Here is a 24,598-nt window from a genome sequence, read left to right as displayed (position 1 = left end):
CAAGCATGTAATGCCTAATCATATTGACCGCTGAGAGGCTGCAATGGCTACATTTAGTTTGCTGTTCAGTCCCTCTTAAGTCTTTCAGCAGTACCACTTTCCAGGTTTCTCATAGAATGACTGTTATTTCTACCACCATTACCCCAAAACTCACATACTGCTTGCATATTTCCAGTCTAAATATCCAGTTTAAAGCTTCTTCCCCATATTTCTAACTTCCCTAGGCTGCTCTGTGTTACCTCTGTCCTCTCAAGTTCTCAACGTCTCCCAATTTAGCATCAGCAACTTTCAGTAGCATATTGCTATCCTCTCTTTCCAGATCATTATTGAAGATATTAAAATTAGCGAAGCCAAACACTAAGATAACTACCAATTCTAACATGTTTGGGTTTAAAACAAAGTTGTATTAGACTATTTTACAGTTAATACATTTTATTTTGGTAAATAGGTTTGAATCCATTCCCTACTCTGCTTCCCAGTTTGCCAATTGAATCAAATAATCCAGCACTATGGAAGGTCCTGAAAATGTCTGAATCTCAGATACTGTGTCAGTGGTCATTGCTATTTATCAAATTAGAGGACATAAGCATCCCACAAACAGGCATCCATACAGACAATATTTGGAGTTTGGCTCTCTAACAAGGGTCAGCTGTATAGAAGGAAAAGTAGAAAGAAGTTTTCTTTTTAAAGAAACATGTATTTCTGCTCAGTAGAGTATATCTTCCCTTAAAACACTGTGAATGAGGTTTCAGTGATGCCACCAATAAAGTGCAGAGACTGCTGTTACTCTACTTAACACTGGCAACAAAATAAAAAAATCGGGACTCCAACCACTAGAGGATTTATTAGAAAATCATGAAAAAATTGTGTAAATTAGCGGTTGAGTCTATGTGCTAATTTATGAATAGCTTACTTAGGCCTACACTACACAATTTTGTCAACAAATATCAAGTTTAATCGACAAAAACATGGAGGTGTACACTCTGCAAAGCTCCTTCTGCCAACAAAACTCTTTTGTTTTGCTGACAAAATAAAATCACCTCGACAAGAAATGTTGAGCTTTTTGCAGCAAAGTTATATCGACAAAGTGTCTGTGTAGATACCACACTTGGTTATGTCACTATAAATGGCCTACAGGAGGTGTCCCACCATGCACATCCTGACCGCTCTGATTAGCAGTTGTGATCACAGAACACAGGCATCCACCCCTCCCCCTTTAAAGGCCCAGGAACTTTTGAAATTCCAATTCCTGTTTGCTCGGTGTGGACGGCTCACATCGCATCTTCCCAGCTGACAATGGCGGCTCCACACAGCAAACGCTCTCCCACTTGGAGCACACCTGAGTTGTTGGATCTCCTGACACTGTGGAGAGAGGAGGCTGCACAGTCCCAGCTCTGCTCCAGCTGTAGGAACTCTGATACCTACAGGCAGATTTTTTGTGGCTTGTTGGATAAGGGCTATGAATGGGACACGCATCTGGACAATTGGAAAAAGGCAAATATAGTGCCCATCTTTAAAAAATGGAAGAAGGAGAATCCAGGGAACTATAGACCAGTCAGCCTCACCTCTGTCTCTGGAAAAATAATGAAGCAGGTGCTCAAGGAATCAATTTTGAAGCACTTGGAGGAGAGGAAGGTGATCAGGAACAGTTAGCATGGATTCACCAAGGGAAAGTCATGCCTGACCAACCTGATTTACTTCTATGATGAGATAACTGACTCTGTGAATATGGGGAAGGCAGTGGACATGATATACCTTAACTTTAGCAAAGCTTTTGATACAGTCTCCCACAGTATTCTCGTCAGCAAGTTAAAGAAATATGGAAAGCTGGCTAGATTGTCGGGCTCAACAGATAGTGATCAACGGCTCGATGTCTAGTTGGCAACCGGTATCAAGCGGAGTGCCCCAGGGGTCAGTCCTGGGGCCGGTTTTGGTCAACATCTTCATTAATGATCTGGATGATAGGATGGATTGCACCCTCAGCAAGTTCAAAGATGACACTAAGTTGGCGGGAGAGGTAGATACGCTGGAGGGTAGGGATAGGGTCCAGAGTGACCTAGACAAATTGGAGGATTGGGCCAAAAGAAATCTGATGGGGTTCAACAAGGACAAGTACAGAGTCCTGCACTTAGGATGGAAGAATCCCATGCACTGCTACAGGCTGGGGACCGACTGGCTAAGTGGCAGTTCTACAGAAAAGGACCTAGAGATTACAGTGGACAAGAAGCTGGATATGAGTCAACAGTGTGCCCTTGTTGCCAAGAAGGCTAAAAGCACATTGGGTTGTATTAGTAGGAGGATTGCCAGCAGATCGAGGGAAGTGATTACTCCCCTCTATTCGGCACTGGTGAGGCCACATCTGCAGTACTGCGTCCAGTTTTGGGGCCCCCCACTACAGAATGGATGTGGACAAATTGGAAAGAGTCCAGTGGAGGGCAATGAAAATGATTAGGGGGCTGGGGCACATGACTTATGAGGAGAGGATGAGGGAACTGGGCTTATTTAGTCTGCAGAAGAGAAGAGTGATTTGATAGCAGCCTTCAATTACCTGAAGCGGGGTTCCAAAAAGGATGGAGCTAGGCTGTTCTCAGTGGTGGCAGATGACAGAACAAGGAGAAATGGTCTCAAGTTGCGGTGGGGGAGGTCTAGGTTGGATATTAGGAAAAGCTATTTTACTAGGAGGGCGGTGAAGCACTAGAATGGGTTACCTAGGGAGGTAGTGGAATCTCCATCCTTAGAGTTTTAAAGGCCCAGCTTGACAAAGCCCTGGCTGGGATGATTTAGTTGGGGTTGGACTAGATGACCTCCTGAGGTCTCTTCCAACCCTAATCTTCTATGATTCTATGATCAATGCTGTGCAAAGATATAGGAGCTGAGGCAGGCATATCAGAAGGTAAGGGAGGCAAAACATCGCTCTGGTGCTGTGCTGAAGACCTGTTGCTCCTATAAGGACCTGGATGCCATCTTTGGTGACCACCGCACTCCATCACCAAGAGCCCTGTGGATACTTCAGTGGGGCTGGAGGCAGTGGACAGTGGACTCAACCCAGAGAATGAAGTCGTGGACGAGGAGGTCAAGTTGGAGGACAATGTAGAGCATACAGCAGGGCCGTCTGGTGGCGCGGCAAGTCAAGACCTCTTTTCTACTCCAGAGGGGTGTAGCCGGTCACAGCAGTCAATCTCTTGGCACGCATGATGCAGGAGAGGAGAGCCCTGGTAAGTGATCTTTTTGAGCAGATGCTGCTCAGTTATATGAAGTAGAACTGTCCTTTGCTCTGTATATTCTAGAAGTGGATGAAGGGATAGAAATTTACAGGACTAGCTGAGTTTGAGTGTGCTCCACATTCTCTTGTGCAGCTAAGCAGTGTGGCAGAATAGCGTGTTAATGCTCACTGAGATTTCACAGATCTCTAGGAAACTTTCCTGCAGGTACTTGCCAATCCTGTGCTGAAGGTTCCTTGGCAGAACTGCTTTGTTCCTTCCCTCATTGTAGGAAACTTTCCCATGCCAATCAGCCGTCACTTGTGCAGGGGTTAAAGCAGCACACAGGTGGGCAGCACATGGTATGAAGTGCAGGAGATGCACACTTGCTTACCCTCACGAGTGAGATATCGGCTTCAATGACCCCTGCCTGTGGAAAATGGTGGTAGATTTTTACAATACTGTGCCTAATGGCCTGCAGTGATTCCCTTACCCTTTTCCTCATCTTGAGCTCTCAAACCTCCACCTCACCTCTCTGGGCCAAACTCACCATGTTTAGGATGTTTGCTGAGATGTGTGCCTGTCAAGCGACAGAAAGAAAGTGATTTGTATGTAAAAAGAGGTGTATTTTACTATAATGATTCAGTGCTGTGCGTGAACTAACAATCATGCTTCTGTGTAGTTTCTTGTGCTTCTTCAGATGTGGCCTTCAGGGGAACCCCCTACACACCGGTGGAGTATCTTTGCCAAATAAGGAAGCGACCAAAGTGGAGCAAGGAGGACATGTTCCAAGAGGTGCTCCAATCCTCAGAGGCTGAAAAAAAGAGAATGCCGGGAGCAGAGAGAGACCTTGAAAGACAAATTTAAAATAGAATGGCAGGGCAGAAAGGAGAGTGAGGAGCACATTGTAAAAAGGCCAGGAGCGGATGATAAGTGATGGAGGAGCAAATAAAGATGCTGAAGTCCCTAATCACGCTCCAGGCAGAACACATGCATGCTCACTCCCTCCTCCCCCAGCAGTCAGACAATCCACCTCCATGCTCCACCCCAGGGGAAACTTTTCACCCTTAGCCTCACAAATAGTATGGAGTGTGCAGCAGGCTGCTATGACCATGGGAATATTTCCCTCATTTAGGTCTAACATGCCATAAAGGCAGCACCAGCACACTTTTAATCTGCAAAAGGCACATTCTATGGTCATTCTGCACCTGCTCAGCCTATTGTTGAAGCATCCTTTCTGCTCTCCAGGTTTCCCATGTAAGGCTTCATGAGCCATGGGACTAAGAGGTATGCTGGGTCTCCCAGGATCACTGTGGGCATTTCAGCACCCCTCACTGGAATCTTCTGGTCTGGAAAGAAAGTCCCTGTTTGGAGCTTTCTATACAGGCCGGTGTTCCTGAAAATGCATATGTCATGCACCTTCCTGGACCACCACGCATGGATGTCAGTGAAACGCCTGCAGTGATCCACAAGTGCCTGCAATACCATAGAGAAGTACCCCTTTCTATTGATGTACTCCATCCCGGTGCCAAAATTGTAACATGCATGCCACCTATCGCCCCACGGCAGTCAAGGAATCCCATTGCCGCAAAGCCATCCAATATTTCACGCACATGACCAAGAGTCATGGTCCTTTGTAGCAGGATGCAATTAATGGCCCTGCGCACTTGAATTACTGCAGTCCCAATGGTCGACTTCCTGACTCTAAACCGATTTGCGACCGAGTGGTAGCAGTCTGGAGTCTTCAGCTTCCATAAAGCGATCACCACCTGCTTCTCCACCGAGGGCAGCTCTCATTTTGGTGTCCTTGGGTCACAGTGCTAGCGCAAGCTCTGCACAGTTCCTAGAAGGTGACTTTCTGCATCCTAAAGTTCTGCAGCCACTGCTTGTCATCCCAGACCTGCATAACAATGCGATCCCACCACTCAGTGCTTGTTTCCTGAGCCCAAAAGCGACAGTCCATCGTGTTCAACTACTCCGTGAAGGCAAAAAGTAATCTGGTCTTGTTTCTTTCCATGGCACACAGCAGGTCAGGAAACTCTGATTCCTGTTCATATTTGGAGCTCATGATATACTGCATAACCACCCACTTTGTGTTCATAACACTGAACACAACAGTAGAGAGCAATGTGTGATCCATCCTTTCAGACAGAGATGGCAGGCACACAATAAACAGGGGATGTTGAAAAATGCTGTGAAACACAGTCGGAAGCCCATGAAATGCTGGGGCAGAAAGAACTGCATCATGGGACACTGAGCATGTACCCATGATGCCCTGCGATCCTCTCCGCCTTCCCACAACTCCTAGCTACAGAAGGTGGTGAGTAGCACTGTGGGATAGCTACCCAGTGCATTGCTCTCTCTGTCGATACTAGAGCACCAGCTGTGAACGCGCTCTGCCGACAGAAGGAGTGTTGTGTGAACATACACAGGCAATGTAATTATACCGGTTTTTGACTGTCGGCTTAATTTGTGTCAACAAAACTCTGTAGTGTAGACAAGACCTTAAAGTAAGCTATTAAGGGTTGTTAGAATTTTATTTACACTTTCCAACAACATTACTCTTCATTTTCAATGGAGGCTTTTTCCTCTTCCAAGAAACTTTCTAATGTTAAAGCTTACTACGTTTGCACACAACTATACTAATAATTGCTTTGTTATGGGTGGTTAGTCAAGTTGCTGCTCTCCATTTTAATGGCTATAACAAAGAATGATACAACTCTTTGCTTAACTTTTTGGCAAAATATAGTTATATTTTTACTTTATTCATGCATTGTTTTTGTTAGCTATGGTGCTGCAAATACATTATATTTTTCAGTAATACGTATTTTAGAAAAAATTAAATGCCCGATGCAAAGATGTTGTGATCCAAAAGAATCAAATATATTCATAACTCTAAAATAAGGCAATCTAAATTATTTAAACAACTTGACTTTTTTTAAAACCATTGGTTTAAAATCAGGTTGAGGATTTGTAAAATTAATTTAAAGATCTGTGCCATTGCAACTTCAGATTAAAATTTATAATAAACTACATTATAAATGCTATTGAAAAAATGTCACTACTGGTGGGGTCTCTTATTTGAATTTTATAAAACTGCTATGGGCAAAAACCAAAATATTGAAAATTAAAGCTCAGATCCTGTAAACATCTAAGCAGATACATAACTTTACTCATGCAAATTGACTTACAATTAAACATGTGCATGAGCAGTCTTATTTAAGCGCAAGCATTTTCAGCGTCACAGGCTAAAGGTTTATTAAAAACTACTTTGTGATATAAAATGTTATCACTTCAAAATAAAATTACTTCAGTGCGAACAATGAAAAGCTTGGACTTTCAGAATACTAACAAAATTACTATGAACTTATATATATACGTATACGTATACACACATACACACACATAGGCCAGAGTTTAAAAACAAGGCGCTTACCATGATGCACCTATGCTAAAATTTAGGCATTTGAGGCTGAGCGTTTCAAAGGCACCTAAATGACCTTCGGAGTACAAGTCCCATTGACTTCAACCCTGGTGGCGGACTAAAGTCCAGTTGAAGCATTTCAACTTTACTGACAAAGTTCGATGTGTTGGCTGCAAATACAGCAGGGGCTGTTTGTGTTGTTCTCACAGTAAAGATGGCAGTGAGGCCCTAGACTTGTCTTTTTCAGCACAGACGAACATTTTAGATGTGAAATTTAGAAAAAACAATATAAAATCTAAAGTCTGACTAAAAATTAGGAAACTAAAGAAACAAATATAAAATGTCTATTTTAGCAACTTAAAGACTATAAAATGGAAAGAAGCAAACCAATATTATGTAAATTACAATTACTTCCATTTTTAAAATGTAAATTAAAATCCATTACGTACACTTCAAAAACTGTTTTAATTTTTAAATCATTTTTATTCACGCTACTTTATACATTCATAAATTCAAAGGCCAGAAGGGAACATGATCATCTTGTTTTACTTCCTGCATAACAAAAAGGCCAAAGAACTTCCCAGAAATAATTATCGCCAGTGATGGAGAATCCTCCACAACCACTGGAAAGCTGTTCCAATGGTTAGTTACTCTCACTGTTAATTTATGCCTTACAATATTCTTCCACTTCCCTGGGGCTGGCAATAGTAAAGGATTGTAGGGAACATGCATATTTTGAGTGAAGCATGTTAGTGCTGAGATTTAAAGCAGGTCAAAAGTATTCAAATAAGAAGAGATTTCTAAAAAGCAAAGACTTCATAGCACCAATGATGAACCAGCAATGGTGAAGTATGCAAATAGATTCTGAATTTTCACCTCAGTATCTTCATTCATGACAGAAACTAAACAACCTTATAGTAATGTCTTTCCAAAGGAGATTAATTAAAACAGATATCAGAGGGGTAGCCGTGTTAGTCTGGATCTGTAAAAGCAACAAAGAATCCTGTGGCACCTTATAGACTAACAGACGTTTTGCAGCATGAGCTTTCGTGGGTGAATACCCACTTCTTCGGATGCAAGCGAAGAAGTGGGTATTCACCCACGAAAGCTCATGCTGCAAAACGTCTGTTAGTCTATAAGGTGCCACAGGATTCTTTGTTGCTAATTAAAACAGGTGCTTGATATATTGGAAATACTATGAGGGCATAAAGGATTCAATGTGGCTTTTTTAAACATATATTTCAAAGACAATTAGGTGTTGTAGATGGCAGAGGTAACATTTCATTAGTATATGGTATTCTAGTGGCTATCACAAATTAGATATGCCTCCGACTCTGAGCTAGGCTTCTTTCAGAACTCAGTGGCAAGAAAATAATGATGAGGCAAGAACATTAGGATACCCACTCCTACTACTGCAGCTGTTTCTTTATCTTTACCCTCACCCCCTCCCATGTCTCCCTTCCTTAGTCTTTTCACATTTTTCTATCCTTGTTTCTTCACTAAATATTATGACCCTTCTTACTTCCCCAGCAACCCATTTTCCTTACTTCTTGTTTACCCACCTCCCCGCCCAATTTCTTTCCCCTTCTTACAGCTCTGCTACACATGCCAGCAGCAAAGTGAAACTGTCAAGATTTCAGATCCCTTCAACTAAGGCATCAGAGATCTTGTCAACTTTACTTTGTAATTCATAGACTGGAGCAGCGAAGAATGAAAAAAATGACTGGTATCCTTATCAGTCCATACCAGCGCACACTGAGTCAAATCTTTAGTCCTGGTAAATTCAGTCCCTTACACTGGTCTCAAAAACCAGTACTAAACATATTCAAACTAAATAAAAAACATGAGATCAAGGATGCAGTGGTTTCAGTTTAGCATAGGACTGAGGGTACCCCATATTTTACAAGGCTCCTAGAGCACTTCCCCAGTGGTACTACCATGAACAACAGAACTAGAGTGAAACCAATATGGAAATTTTATTCTATGCTCCTGCTAAACTATGGACAAAGTACTCTGTTCAAACCTAGTAGAGAAGGTATTGAATTAAATCCCTATAGGGCATACAAAACTATTTAACCCAACAGTATTGGAAGGAATTGATTTATAAAATTGCTTAAAATAAACTAACTTCTACAGGGAAAAATAATGTTTATATAAAAACTTATCGATCAATTAGATCACAAGATTTTAGGGCTAAACAGTAGAGTCTTGTCTCAATGTTGTAAATTACAAGACTAAATCCCAATGCATGAGTAACTCTTTATACTCCTTATATGGTCAGGATAATGAAAATATCCATAGACACTCACCGAACTTAACTGAGGTTCTGATTTACAGCATTGCAGTAATTTTCCAAACGCTCCATGCAAAATTAAAGTACTGGCTCCTCTAATCCTTTCAGTTTCAGCAACTGCAAAAAAGAAACCCAGCATTTCATGAAGCAGTTCCCAAAACAAAGACTAGACATACACTTAACATGAAAGACAAATATAACAAATTCTTATTCGTTCAGAACTTTCCTTCTGTATTTGATGGATTTAAATGCAAAAATCAGCCATACAGCTTGGTAGCAATTCTGTCTTAATGCTGGAAAGAAATTCAGATATATCTGAAGTTTTTATTTGCATTAATTAAAATATGTTGCCTTTAAATTTTATGCCACTGTGAAATAAGTAGCAACAACATTTTAGCATGACTTCTTTATTCATTTTTAATCTGTACATTTGCCAAGGAGAAGTGATACAATTTCAAACACTTCTTTCTGCCCTTTAACTTCTGCACAACACACACTACCAGGATAACTGACACAGCCAGAATCTGAGCATTTGGAGAGAAAGTGCACAGGAGCCCTTGGTTAAGCAAATAACCAAGCACATATAACATACAGGGATCTTGTTCAACCAGAAAAACACAAGTCTCTGGCCATATTCTTTTCATGCATTTTAGGCCATGTCCACACAACGGTGCTGCAGTGGCATAGCTGCAGCAATATACTGTAGATCGGGGTCAGCAACCTGTGGCATGCATGCCAAAGGCAGCACGCGAGCTGATTTTTACTGGAACACTGCTGCCAGCCAGGGTCCCGGCCACTGCCCCTGCTCAGCCTGCTGCCGGCCTGGATGAATGGAACCCCTGGCTGGCAGCAGGCTGAGTGGGGCCGGCGGCTAGGACCCCGGCTGGCAGGAACCTCAGACCGGCAGCAGGCTGTGTCGCTCAGACGAGCAGCGGGCTGAGTCGCTCAGCCCACCGCCAGCCTGGGGTTCTGTCCGCCGGACCCACTCAGCCTGCTGACGGTCTGCAGTCCTGGCCACCGTCTCCTTGCCAGCCGGGGTCTCAGCCATCGGCCTGGCTCAGTCTGCTGCCGGCCTGAGATACCAGCCACCAGCCCTGCGCACCTCACTGCTGGTCTGGGGTTCCAGCCGCCCGGCCCCCTGCCAGCCGGGGTCTGGGCCTCCGGCCCTGCTCAGCCCTCCTGCCAGTCTGGGGTACCAGCAGCCAGTCCAGGGCTCTGCTCCTGGCTTGGTCCCAGCGCTCTGCAGCCCTTATCAAAAATTACACTACAATTAGCTTAAGAATTTGAAAACTTAAAAACTTTGTTTGTATATTACAGTAATTGTTAAAACATGTATAATGTTAATAAATACATAGGTTTGATGAAACAAAGTAGTTGTACTTATGTGCCTGTGCTTAATTTGTGTTTTTGATGATTTACCTTCTAAAAAAATCTTGCATGTCTCGCACCTCCGAGGGTGTGTGCGCACCCCAGATTAAGAACCACTGCACTAAATTGATAAGATCTGCATTTTAATTTCATTTTAAATGAAGCTTCTTAAACATTTTAAAAACCTTGTTTACTTTACAAACAACAATAGTTTAGTTATATAATAAAGACTTATCGAGAGAGACCTTCTAAAAACATTAAAATGTATTACCGGCACAGGAAACCTTAAATTAGAGAATAAATGAAGACTCGACACACCACTTCTGAAAGGTTGCCGACTCTTGCTGTAGATGCTTCCTACAGTTATGGAAGAAGTTTTTCCATCACTGTAAGTAATCCACTCCCCAAGTGGAGAATCTATGAACCTTCTGTCAATCTAGCCAGTCTACACCAGGGCTTAGGTTGGCACAGATATGGCCATTACAATTTTTAAGTGTAGACAACAAGAGACCTTTGCTTCCAATGCTGCCTATCTTGGTTTCCGGTCAGCAAATCTTTAACAGCAGTATGTCAAAGAGCACTATGGAACTTTTAGTGCAGGGTCTACACAGACAGCACACAGCAGGCTAGTATATTGTACATTCACAACCCAGCTTGCTGTGCATTAAGTCTTTGTGGAGACAAGCCCTCTCTCATGAGTGTAGTTCATCTATGTTTTTCTCACCTCCTTTAATAATCCATTAGGGCAAGTATCAACCCTGGGATGGATTATTTGGAACCAGTTTCTTCTTTTGTTCCTTAAATCCTGATTAGGAATTAGTAGACTATTTTCTCAGGTCATTAGTTCTCTACACCCTAGTACACAAATTTTGAACTAATTGTATTTCCTCCTGACAGCGAGAAGTACAGCAGCCCCAGTAATTATGACTAAGGCATTTAACTGCAGGGAAATACAACATTTTGCCATGCCTCTGGGAAGATAGTGATTGTACTGCTGTATATCCTGTTCATTGTGCTTCCACAGCAGAAACATCAAAGTGCATCTAAAGAAGATCTCAGTTTCACTTTGCTGCTCCCCCTGGGAAAACGTTTTTGTGCACAAGCAGCAGCACAGGTGCACTTCTAGAGTAGCAAGACACACACAGTCATACACACAAAGCGATGAGGAAGAGGCAAGAACATTTGAAACAGCTTTCCTTCGCTTTTACCTCTCCAAATCTCTTTTGAAATCATCCCTTGTCTATGCAACTTAATTAATTTGCCTGCTGTCTTTTAAACTTTTAGCTTTTCTAATTACTTACCTCATAAAACAATTTAAGATAGCATCTTTCATAAAATCTATTATAAAATAAAGCTACTATGACATACCAGGGCACAACTCAGACTAGTGGGGAGCTGCCCTACAACCTTCAGTGCCTTGCAATGCTTTGCTGTAGCAGTTCCGACCTGGACCGCTTACAAACAGCCTTGCAGCATGCCACACCCTGAGTGCCGGTGTGCAACTGCAATCTGCCGGCTACACACATAACTCACTAGCCATGGTTATACTGCACAGTGATCCCAACACATTCCTACTCCCAGATCTTCCCCCAGAAATGTATGTCCTGTACTGCCCAGCCCTCTCCTGGAGAGTACCAGTATATTTAGTCCATTATTCCTTTAAGGGAATCTACATGGCCATCCAACGTCTTGATGAAAGGAAACATGATGAAAACAGCCAGTCAATGGTGCTTGACAGTAGTGTGGGAGAAGAGTCCGAAGTGCGAGGAGCAGACCTTCCCCTACTTGGACATCTGAGCTTCTGTCAAACGTCTGGCTCCTTCCCCACCAAGAGGAGCGACCATCGAGCACAGACCCTCAATGCGTAAGCCTAAGCAAAACAAAGAAGGAAGGGATGGCCAAAGGCCCTATATCTTCTCTCTTGGCAGGGACTATAGAACTTCAATGGCAAGACGAAGGTCAAGACAATCTGAAAGCTCCAAGTTGAAAAAAGCACCCACATTATCGCATCCGCAATTGTGCCTTTTCTAAATGGATCTGGTCCCAGTACTGTTGGTACCATTAGCCAACAGGATTCTGGCTCATCCACTTTTCTGGGGACATTTCCTTCACCCAGGGTGTCCCATTACCCCACCCTTGGGCATCATTAGGAATTCCCAAGAGGAGACGGGTTTCTTGACCAGCATCAGTCACTTGCTGTTGCATCGCTGGCTGCACCATCTACACATCAAGCAGCGAATCCTGGAGGGACGAGCCAGACATTAAGGGAATCATATGCTAGTTTATTAACTTAAATAGTTGCTCAGACACTTCAATTTAAACATGCTGGATTAGATAAAAACAGTAACACAAGCTTACAAAAGAGATTTTAAGTGAGTATAAGTAATGAGGCATGTAAATCAGAATTGGTTACAAGAAAAATAAAGATAAAATGCTTACTAGCACTTAAAAAACTCTCTCATCACAATCTCCAGCAGATTACTGACTAAACTTTTCAGATCAGGAATCCTCCCCCAAAGTCCAACAGCTGTTTCCTTTTGCGTTCTCAGGTGCAGAGAATGTGACGGGCAGGGAGAGAAAGAAAGGGGTACAGGTCTTTCGCATCTTAGGCGGGGGTTCCGTTCTGCGGTTATCGCGTAAAGCAAAAACCGCGTATAGTCAAAACCCCAAGCCCTTTAAATCCCGCCCGCAGGTTTGGCGGCGGGGCTGGGGGGGGGGAAGGCATTTAAAGGGCCGGTGGAGCCCTTTAAATGCCCCCCGGTCCTGCCGCCGGAGCTGCGGGCGGGATTTAAAGGGCTCCGCCGGGCTTCCTGCTGCGGCGAGGAGCCCGGTGGAGCCCTTTAAATGCCGCCCCGGCCCAGCTGCCAAAGCTGCAGGCAGGATTTAAAGGGCTCCGCCAGGCTTCCCGCCGCGGTGGGGAGCCCGGAGAAGCCCTTTAAATCCTGCCCACAGCTTTGGCAGCCGGGCTGGGGCTGGCATTTAAAGGGCCCGAAGATCCACGGTGGCTGGAGCCTTGGGCCCTTTAGTTCGCCCCAGGGGCTACGAACCACCTCTGCAGCTGGGAGCCCCCTGGGTGATTTAAAGGCCCTGGGACTCCCGGCCACAGCTGGTGCCCCAGGACCTTTAAATCTTGAGGTCACGCCTCTTCTACTTGAGGCCATGCCCCCTCCCGGACTCCAGGCCTTTCAGCGTAAAGCTGAAATCACGCATGTTAAATGCGTGTAAGTTGCAACAGACCTGTATTTGTTCCTCCTTTTTATAGTTCCAGTCTCCCTTGTGATATTTCCTGCTGAGACCCAGGAGACAAAGAGTCTACGTAAAAGGATAGTCCCTGCTCGTTTTTTTCCCCCAGAAGTTTGAATTTCCTTTGTTTTCCCTCCCTGCCTGATGACTCTGTTTACTGCTTAAATGCAAATTAAGGCAAGCACCTTCCTTCTTTAGGACAGGCCTAGCTTCTGCCTGGGCACGGCTGTGGGGTTTGGAACGTGAGTTATCATCATCATACAAGAGAATCTTACAACTTCACATACAATATTGCCATAGATATTTTACCAGGACAATCCTGAGTAGCAAATTATAATTTTTTAACTGATACCTTAACAAGGCATACTTTGTACCAAGATTATTACAATAGTGTGGAGGATGTGAATACGGAAGCGTACTCTGTCACAGCTATATTATTAGTTTATATGATCAAGAGCAGCTTCAGATTCAGGATTTACAGCCCAAGTAAAACAATTTTTCTTGGGAAGGAGAGGGAATAAAGGAATTAATCAATGGTACAAAGAAATAATACAAAGAGACCTAGAGAGGTTAGGAATGTGTGCAGGAAATAAAGGGAGATGCAACCTGGATACTGCAAGTTAATAATCCAAAATTGGTATTCAGTATAAGAAAGCAATGTGCTTTTGGAAAAAAATAATGCCAAAGAGATATACTCTACATATAAGCTCACAGTATGGTAACAGAAAAAGTATTTGCAATTTTGGACTGCACACAGTACAGATGCCCCCCGGGTTACGCAAACCCGATTTACGCAAATCCGCACTTACAGAAAAAGTTCCATAAGCTAGAAATAGGAGGGTTTTTTCTTCTTTTTTTGTGTAATTGTTGGGTATATGTTTCCAACTTACACAAAATTCGAGTTACGCAAGGCGTTCCGGAACGGAACGCTTGCGTACGTGGGGGAGCATCTGTATGCATATGGCAATGGTGAAAACATACCACTTTACAGTGATCTGCTCTGAACACTACAGCATAAATCAACACATTGTAAAGATTTCAGAGACTTGCAACAAATGCTGAACAGACAAGAGGGTTGACTTAGGAGGAAAGCTTAGAAAAAAATTAGTATAGTTTGACCCCAACCCCACCACACTAGGGAACACATTGCTTTAAAGTGTGTAAAGAACGGAGCCAGCAAAAATTGAGAGGACTGGATTAGGGAGGTGTTCAAAGGTGTATACCTAGAACTAACTGGACAACTAATGAGCAAAGGAACATTTAAACTGATCATCCTTCAACATTTTTTAAACTCTTTTTTCATTAACTCTTAATGAGCATCTGAAGGAAGTGATGGAAGTCGAATTGCTGCAATTTTTAACAGTTATTGGTTTAAGTTTATTTATCTTATGCTCAAATCCTCCAAAATCCTATTTCATTGGTATTGAAGCACTTTGCTCACCTACAGAAAGTGAGCTTTGTAAACTGCTTTTTCTTTTATAATCCTAGTCATTTTGGAAGAGTTGGCCTTTAAATATTCTAGAATGGGGATTTTGATAAGAGTTGTAGAATGCTCTTAATATTCAGACAGCAAAAACTGTTTTAGCCTTTAAACAGATATTGAAAAGGTATGTGTTTAATGTTGCTGCTATGTGTAATGCAACTGGGAATGTGTTTGTGAAAGGGGATGCATACACATTATTTTAAGTCTACACAACTTAGTCCAAGATAGTGAAGGGCATTGGACATTTAGTTTATTTTGCTAAGTAAATAATTTTTCCATCCCAGTTCCTATGAGTCACTGATTATCATGAAGGAAAATGCTTAATATTTATAGGTGACCTTTGTCCAAGAATCTCTAAATGCTTTACAAACAAGCCTTAACATCACTGTATGTAAGTTATTATAGGCAGTTTACAGAGAAGCTGATATGAGCTGCCTAGAATCACATAGGAAATAAGCCGAGCAGACAAGCATAGAACCCTGCAGCCCTGGCTCACAGTTTTATTATTAATGATTTGTGCAAAGGTAGCACCTAGATGCCTCAAACAACATCAGAGTGTCACTGTGCCAGGCAATGTACAAACACTTGAGGCAGCTCTTTGGGTCAGGGACTATCATCTAAACATTAAAATCTACACTTCTTAAAGTAGTCATCAAATAAATAGAGCAAAATTGTTATTTTACATCCATGCAGCCACCTTAGAGTTAATGGGGTAATACAGAAACAAATGAACATAATCTGGCCTGTAGTAAGCTTTTAAGCAACTTAAAACTAAAATTCAGCACTCTAAATAATTTGTGAAACAAAAAATAATAATCAATCATGTGGGACTTTGGAAAATCTGTACAACAGTAAACACATATTTAATGTAATATTGATTGATCTAATGCAAACTTTAATAAACCATCTAAACTTGTAAAAACATTGCTTTAAGGAAGAATGAACACTAAATGAACTAATTTGAAGAACAGCTTACTGTACTAAAACAACATAAGATATATGTAGCAACACCAAACCTATTTTCTGTGTAAGAATAAAAATCTCAAGTTTACTGTGGCAAGGAAATTTAATGACCAATAAATACAGAACACAATTTTACTATGGTAGTTTGTCATCTAACTTTTTTCAGAAAGTAGTACAGAAATCTTTGGCAACTTTGTTTTGCTTCTTGTTAATCATTCAATAACTAAAATTATCTTGACAATAATCCACAATAGTCCCAATCCAAAACTTTGCTGTACAATAGAACATCAGAGTTACAAACACCAGCGTTATGAACTGACCAGTGGACCACACACTATGAATTCCAGTTCATTTGGAACTGGAATTACACAATCAGGCAGCAGCTGAGACCAAAAAAAGAAGCACAAATATAGTACAGTACTGTGTTAAACATAAACTACTAAAAAAATAAAGGGAAAGCAGCATTTTTCTTCTGCACAGTAAAGTTTCAAAGCTGCATTAAGCTACTGTTCACTTGTAAACTTTTGAAAGAATAATCATAACGTTTTGTTCAGAGTTACGAACAACCTCCATTCCTGAGGCATTCGTAACTCTGAGGTTCTACTGTACTTGAACACGAACAGTTGTTTTGACTATTCGTCAAAGCAGCTCACAAGTAGAAAATAGTACAGAGAAGCAAACAACAGATCATGCAAATAGACAGTCCAGGCACTCATGAGCTGAAGAACAAACAAACGTGTTGGCAGCAAAAAAACTAGAGGGAAACTTGTTTAACCATTCAAAGGATTAAGAAAAATCAGCTTCTTAATAGAAGTGGTCTTCTATTAAAATTGGAGTAGAAATGTACACATCTGGGATGAACTACATAACCCATTTGCGGATTCCTCTCATTTATAATAAAGTCACTCTGAATTAACGTTGATAAAACCTTCATAACATTTATTACCAACTATTCTTTCTGCCACACACACCCTATACATACATATACACTACATATAACATGCCCAAATCCTCTACCAAAGCAACTGAGATGAGTGCTAAGGGACTCCCCAAAAGGGAAGAAACTGTGAGATTAGCAGCCACCACCATACTCAACTGGATCAGGATATTTATAGCACTTCCTCCAAATCTGCCTGAGGGCTTGTCTCCACTTACCAGTGGATCAACGCTGCAGCTACTCTACTTGATTTACTCTAAATCAACCGCAGATCGCTCTCCCATCAACTTCAGTACTCCACCAGAACAAGAAGAGTAAGGAGAGTCGATGGGAAAGTGTCTCCTGTTGACATAGCATAGTATGGATCCCGCAGTAAGTAGATCTAAGCTACACTATCTTGAGTTACACTACTGATGTAACTCAAATTGCATTGTTTAAATCGACTTTCCCCAGTAGTGTAGACTTGCCCAAGCCCTCAAGCAGGTATGGGGGGGGGGGACAATGTAACCAGTGTAACCTAAATTGCCCTTGCTGCAATTTAAGCCCTTTGCTTCTTGTCCTATCCTCAGAGGTTAACGAGAACAATTTTTCCTCCCTCCTCCTTGTAATAATCTTTTATGTACTTGAAAACTGTTACGTCCCCTCTCAGTTTTCTCTTCTCCAGACTAAACAAACCCAATTTTTTCAATCTTCCCTCATAGGTCATGTTTTCTAGACCTTTAATAATTTTTGTTGCTCTTCTCTGGACCTTCTCCAATTTGCCCACATCTTTCCTGAAATGTGGCACTCAGAACTGGATATAATACTCCAGGTGAGGCCTAATGAGCATGGAGGAGACTGGAAGAATTACTTTTCATATCTTGCTTACAACAGTCCTGCTAATACATCCCAGAATGATGTTCACTTTTTTTTCCAACAGTGTTACTCTGTTGACTCATATTTAACTTGTGGTCCACTATGAGCTCCTGATCCCTTTCCGCAGTAGTCCTTCCTAGGCAGTCATTTCCCATTTTGTATGTGTGAAACTGATTGTTCCTTCCTAACTGGAGTACTTTGGGTTTGTCCTTATTAAATTTCCTCCTATTTACTTCAGACCATGTCTCCAGTTTGTCCAGATCATTTTGAATTTTAATCCTATCCTCCAAAGCACTTTATAAGTGTACTCTCTATGCCATTACCTAGATCATTGATGAAGATATTGACCACAACTGAACCCAAAACTGATCCCTGTGGGACCCTACTCGATATCTCCTTCCAGCTTGACGTGAACCACTGATAACTACATAACCAACCAGTTATGCACCCACCTTATAGTAGCTTCATCTAGGTTTCCCTAGTTGGTTTATGAGAAGGTCATGCGAGATGGTATCAAAAGCCTTACTAAAGTCAAGATATACCACATCTACTGCCTCCCCCTTATCCACAAGGCTTATTACCCTGTCAAAGAAAGCTATTAGGTTGGTTTGACATGATTTGTTCTTGACAAATCCATGCTGACAGTTACTAATCACCTTATTATCTCCTTGGTGTTTGCAAATTGATTGCTTAATTAGTTGCTCCATTATCTTTCCAGGTACTGAAGTTTTACATAAAACTTGCAAAATTGTTAAGATTCACCGGTCTCAGTAAAACTCACACACCTGTCTTTACCATGATAATGAAAATCTGCTAATATTTTATTCTCTTATGATGAAATATAGTTACTCATGTTTTTTTTTCCAATGTGCTGTTACAGCTATCACAAGAAACTGTGGCTCTTAAGTAGAGCTGGTGAAATTTTTTTTTAATTCGAATGATTTTTAACAAAATACATTTTTGTGAAACTGAAGTTTTCTGCAAAAAAAATTTCAGTTTTCAATTTAAAAAATGACAGCTGCCTGGTAGCTTGCCTGCAAAGCTCTTTTCAATTTCAATTTTTGCCAGTGAAACTGATAAAAGCTTTCCTGGAGGACTAGCTCCAAGGGGTGGGAGAGGTAGCCGGGGAAGCGTTGACAGAGGGGGAAACAGAACAAGCATTAGCAGCCTTTGCCTCTCCAGCAGCCAGGTTGGCAAGGAAGCCAAAAAAATTCCACCTTGGTTCTCTTTAAATACCTTTCTGTGAAAATTTGAGCATTTTTGGCTTTGTGTACCAAAGCAATACTTTTTGCTGAACGGGATTCCCTTTTTTCAGCCAGCTCTACCCCAAGCATATTATGTTAGATACCATGATTGTGCTAAAATATTTTAACATCTAAAAAACTATGTTAAAAGAATGTTAAGGTTGCAGAGTAAAGCACTTACAAGTTAGAAAATACCAGAATTAAGGTTGTCTGAACAACCTTAATTTGCCCCCTTGGGCATATGTATTATGATGCAATCTAATTATGTGATCACTGATTCATTCACCACACAACTTCTGCAACAAACGAGACAGGGGTCCTGCAGACACCAGCCTCACTAACTACACAACCCCAATTAATTCCCAGGGCACCATCCATTCAGTTCACCAATTGAGGCAGAGGAACTATGGGAAAAATAGTTTCTGATCGTGTAATTAAAGACTTTTTGGACATAATCTCTTGCATTTTAAAAAAGACTTAAAATTGAATAAATTAAGTTGCTTTGTTTGTATTTTAAATGTAGATGATAAAGCTGTCACTAACAAGATATTTACTTTGATCAACATACTTTAAGTGCATATGCCATTCAAGGTTCTCCTGGTCCTGGATGGTATGTTTGCTTTACTCAAAGAAAAGGATGTTAACATTTCTGACCTAGACACAAATGCTGCAAACACCATAAAAAATGCCTTAAATTATGGTCACCGTAAATCTTTAAAATGCCAAGACATTATATAACAAGCTCTCAGTTCACTTAAAAGAAAACTGGAACTAAAGCTAGGAATTACAATTATTTCCCTCTTCAGATAACAGGGAGAACAAAGTATGCTTTGAAGTAAAATACTCTTTATCAATGCAAATAATACTCTGGGTGGAATTCTGCACCAAAAACTAAAAATTCTGCAACAAAAAATTAAGAATTCTGCATACAATATTTTAAAATTCTGCAAAATTGTGCACATTTTATTCATCAATATAACACAATATAATCACACCAGTTTCAATTATTTTTGGTCATTTATTTCAAAATACCTGTCAGCAAGTATGTCTGTAACAATACAGACAACAAAAAAGATTCAGTAAATGTTTGACAAATATATTCCTTACTAGGCATATTAATACAGAACTCTGAGTAATAATTAATTTAAACTACAATACAGAATCATATTTCCCGCACCCCTCAGAAGCAGTGCAAAGGCTTTGGGGAATCAGGGGTAACGGAGGAGCTGAGGGAGAGGGAAGTAAATTGCTGGGGAAGGAGCCTGGGTGTCAACTTTGAGAGTTGTTGGGTATGGGTGGGAAACGTATGGAACAGGTATTTTTTGGGGGTGGGATTGTTAGGGACCTTCCCCCATGCAGACTCTGGCTTCTTCCATTCAGTCAGGAACATCTGCTCCTGTTCCAATGTGTTCCTGCATCCCCATGTGTTCCTCCACCCCCACTCAGACACCCCCTCCCTCCTCCCCATGTGGCCCTGTACCCCTTCCCTCCATGTGTGTCTGTGCCCCAAATCAGCCAACCCCCTGTCCCTATGTAGCTCTGTACCCCCTCCCCCGTCCCCATGTTTCTCTGTGCCCCCACTCAGCCACCCCTTGTCCCTATGTGTCCCTGTACCCCCTCCTCCTGTCCCCATGTCGCTGCCACCATTCAGCCACCCCTGTCCCTGTGTCCCTGCACCCCAATCCCCATGTGTCTCTGTGTCCCAACTCAGCCACCCCGTCCCCTGGTGTCAGTGTCCCCACTCAGCCACCCTCTACCCCTATGTAGCTCTGCAGCCCCTCCCCCATCACAATGTGGCCCTGCATCTCCCTCACCCTGTGGCCCTGTGCCTCCACTCCCATTCAGCCCATCCCAGTCTGTCCTCCCTCACTAGCCCTTAATGAGCCCCATCTGATCCCCCCAGCACCCCACGCTGTCTGTCTCCCCATAGCCCCTGTCTCCTGACCTGGCCTGACAGGCACTGCGAAGAAGGCAGGCTCTTTCTCTTCCCTAGCTGGCCAGAAGCTGCTGTGTTCTATCACCACAGCATCCTCTGGTGGGCAAAAGGTGTAACTGCAGCAACATTTCGGTAGACACTTTTTTCTGCACAAAAATTAAAAATATGCACAGCTCATTAATTATGCATATGTAGTATTGCAGAATTCCCCCAGAAGTAAAATAAGAGTAAACACCATCAGTCCAAAAACTGTAGCATTTAGCCTAATATAATATGGCATTTTACATAGCTAAGACGTAAAATAAACTATCAGCCTCTGCCATGGCTGCTCATAGACTTTTTCCAAAGATTCCACAGCTACAGATGTTTCAGGAAGCTTTAATTAACTTCAAATAAATTTAAAAGAGCAGTAAAATTATAAATCTGATAGATTTAAGATATTAAATTCAGTAATCTGTGTTCTGAGTCTGGGTCTTGTCATAGTCTTATTACCATAAATGCAACAACGTAGGGTATAAACTCTTCAGGGAAGGAACTGTCTCTTTTTGTGTGTGTTTACAGTGTCTGGCACAGTGGGGCTCTAATCCTGACTGGAGCTTCTAGGCACTACTGTAATACAAACAGCAGCAAAAAAAGAAAAGCATGTCCCTGCTTACAATCTAATTTAAAAAAAATGAGGAGTGCAGTGGCACCTTAAAGACTAACAGATTTATCTGGGCATAAGTTTTGTGGGTAAAAAACCCACTTCTCTAGATCCATGGAGTGGAAATTACAGATGCAGGCATTATTATACAGACACATGAAAAGAAGGGAGTTACCTAACAAGTGGAGAACCAGTGTTGACAGGGCCAGTTCAATCAGGGTGGATGTAGTCCACTCTCAATAATTGATGAGGAGGTGTCAATGCCAGGAAAGGGAAAGTTGCTTTTGTAATGAGCCAGCCATTCCCAGTCCCTTTTCAAGCCCAAATTAATGGTGTTAAATTTGCAAATGAATTGTAGCTCTGCAGTTTCTCTTTGAAGTCTGTTTTTGAAGATTTTTTGTTGAAGGATGGCTACTTTTAAATCTGTTATAGAATGTCCAGGAAGACTGAAGTGTTCTCCTACTGGCTTTTGTATGTTACTATTCCTGATGTCTGATTTGTGTCCATTTATTCTTTTACATAGAGACTGTGCGGTTTGGCCAATGTACATGGCAGAGGGGCATTGCTGGCACATATCACATTAGTAGACATGCAGGTGAATGAGTCCCTGATGGTATGGCTGATGTGGTTGGGTCCTCTGATGGTGTCGCTAGAGTAGATATGGGGACAGAGTAGGCAACAAAGTTTGTTACAGGGACTGGTTCTTGACTTAGTGTTTCTGTGGTGTGTAGTTGCTGGTGAGTATTTGCTTCAGGTTGGGGAGCTGCCTGTAAGCAAGGACTGGTCTGCCTCCCAAGGTCTGTGAGAGTGAGAGATCGTTTTCCAGGATAGGTTGTAGATCTTTGATGATGCGTTGGAGAGGTGTTAGCTGAGGGCTGCATGTGATGGCCAGTGGTGTTCTGTTATTTTCCTTGTTGGGCCTATCCTATTGTAGGTGACTTCTAATTTAAAACACACAGAAGCAAAGGGAGAGGAAAAACATAGATTACATAGGTACATGTGTATAGTACCTAGCACAATGAGGCGACTGCTATACAAATAAACAAGTAATGGTTACAGAAGTCAGCTTTTGAAACAATGATTCCAAATAACAACTCTTTAAAAAAAAAAAAGGAAGTGGCCTTCCACCTAGAGACAATACATTAAATATGGAGTATATATGAAGTATAACACACCAAAAACTACATTAAATGAACATTGTTAAGGTTGCAAAGTCATGCACTATGCAACCTTAATTCAGTCCCCAGGCATAAATGCTTTGTAATACTCTTTAATTACATGACGACATTTTCTTCCACAGGACCTTTGCCTCATTCAGTGCATAGAAGGGATGGTGCACAACTAACAAGCAACTATTCAATATTTTGTTTTCTCCTCATTATTCAATGTGTAGCCCTAGGCTTTACTTACTGCACACTATTCAAACCCTGCTCTAAAGACAGAATGATTCATTTCCTCATATGCTTTTCTGTGGTGTTTATCACAATAGTATCTGAGTACTTCATAAACCATTAATCAATCTTCACAACTTCCCTATGAGGTGAGAGGTATTTTCCCCATTTACACTTGACCAGCTGAGGCACAGAGATTAAGTTAAAAAGAATCCACTAATTTTGGGCTCCTTAAACCCTGCCACCTAGGACCTAATTTTTCAGAGAACTTAGCATTAAATAGCACTGCCATATCAAAGCACAGCTCCCACTGACTTCAGCTGCAGTTATGAGTGCTCAGCACTTCTGAAAATCAGGCCCCAGGTACCCAGACCACAAGGAACACACAATTAGTGAACAACTCTGAAAAGGTTTGGTTTAAGTGACTTCCCTAGTATTACACACAAACTCTGTGGCAAAGGCAGCGACAGGCTATGTCTATACTGGGATAAAAAACCCACAGCTGGCCAGGGTCAGGCTCACGGGGCTCAGGCTGCACAATTGTCCTGTATTTGCACACCTTCAGGCTCACAATGAGGAACATGAGGCTATCTTTGAGGAGAGTTTGTTGACTGACAGTGAAAAAAAGTCCCAGGTTGCTGGTTGCATTCATGGAGCAGCTGCAAGAGGTGGCGCGAAACTTCTGGGCCAAGAAACAAGCCCTGACTGGTGGGATCACATCATAATGCAGATTTGGGACCACAAGCAATGGCTGCAGAACTTTCAGATGCAAAAGGTCATGTTTCTGGATCTGTGTGCTGAGCTCACCCCCGCCCTCCAGTGCAGAGACACCAACTGAGATCTGCTTTGACAATGGAGAAGCACATGGTGATCACACTTTGGATTGCCATCAGTGAGTGGGAAATCAATTTGGAGTTGAAAAACCTATGAGAGCCATTGTCATACAAGTGCGTAGGGCTATTAATAAGTCTCCCATTATACAGGACTGCTACTCTCAGCAATGTGCAAGAAATACTGGATAGATTTGCAGCAGTGGGGTGACAGATTGAATGCATATCCCTATTGTGGCACCAGCCCACCTGGCTACTTAGTAACATCAACATAAAGGAATACTTTTCCAGTTATGTAAGCACTAGTGGATCACTGAGGACGCTCCACAGATATCACTATGGCTAGGTCAGGGAAGGTACATGATGTTTGCATCTTTAAGAACATGAGACTGTTCAGAAAGCTGCATACAAGGACATTCTTTCCTGAGCAGCTTGGGGTGATGGGGAAATGCCCATACTGAGGAGGGGGTGAGGTGGAGCGGCTGTTTGCTGAACCTCAACAGTCATATGCCAGGGCTATTTAGAAGAGCAAAATGTGGAGATATTCATTTGAGCAGCAGTTCTCAAACTGTGGGTCGGGGCCCCAAAGTGGGTCACAACACCATTTTAATGGGGTCACCAGGGCTGGCATTAGACTTCCTGAGGCCAAAGCCAAAGCCTGAGCCCCACTGCCCCCGGTCAAACCCCGAGCCCCATCGCCCAGATCTAAACCAAAGCCTGAGGGCTTCAGGGTTGGGTAATGGGGCTCAGGTTACAGGCCCCCCACCTGGGGCTGATGCCTTGAGTTT

The 24,598-nt window shown here is 42.1% G+C and overlaps 1 protein-coding gene across 5 annotated transcripts in view; it reads right to left on the bottom strand.

Annotated features, from left to right (window-relative positions):
* The window catches only part of CLOCK (clock circadian regulator), a 126,141-nt gene that overhangs the window by 78,118 nt on the left and 23,425 nt on the right, over window positions 1–24,598 (bottom strand). For 4 of the 5 annotated variants that reach the window (XM_039540420.1, XM_039540418.1, XM_039540416.1 and 1 more), the window contains exon 2: window positions 8,934–9,034. The gene's annotated coding sequence lies outside the window, so the exon portion shown is untranslated. Of the gene's footprint in view, window positions 1–8,933; window positions 9,035–10,019; window positions 10,158–24,598 lie in introns of those variants that run through there. The other variant, XM_039540419.1, reaches the window with a different exon arrangement.

Source organism: Mauremys reevesii, linkage group 5 (genome assembly GCF_016161935.1).
Source record: "Mauremys reevesii isolate NIE-2019 linkage group 5, ASM1616193v1, whole genome shotgun sequence".
Classification (NCBI taxonomy): domain Eukaryota; kingdom Metazoa; phylum Chordata; order Testudines; family Geoemydidae; genus Mauremys; species Mauremys reevesii.
This window is presented reverse-complemented; position numbering and strand designations above follow the sequence as displayed.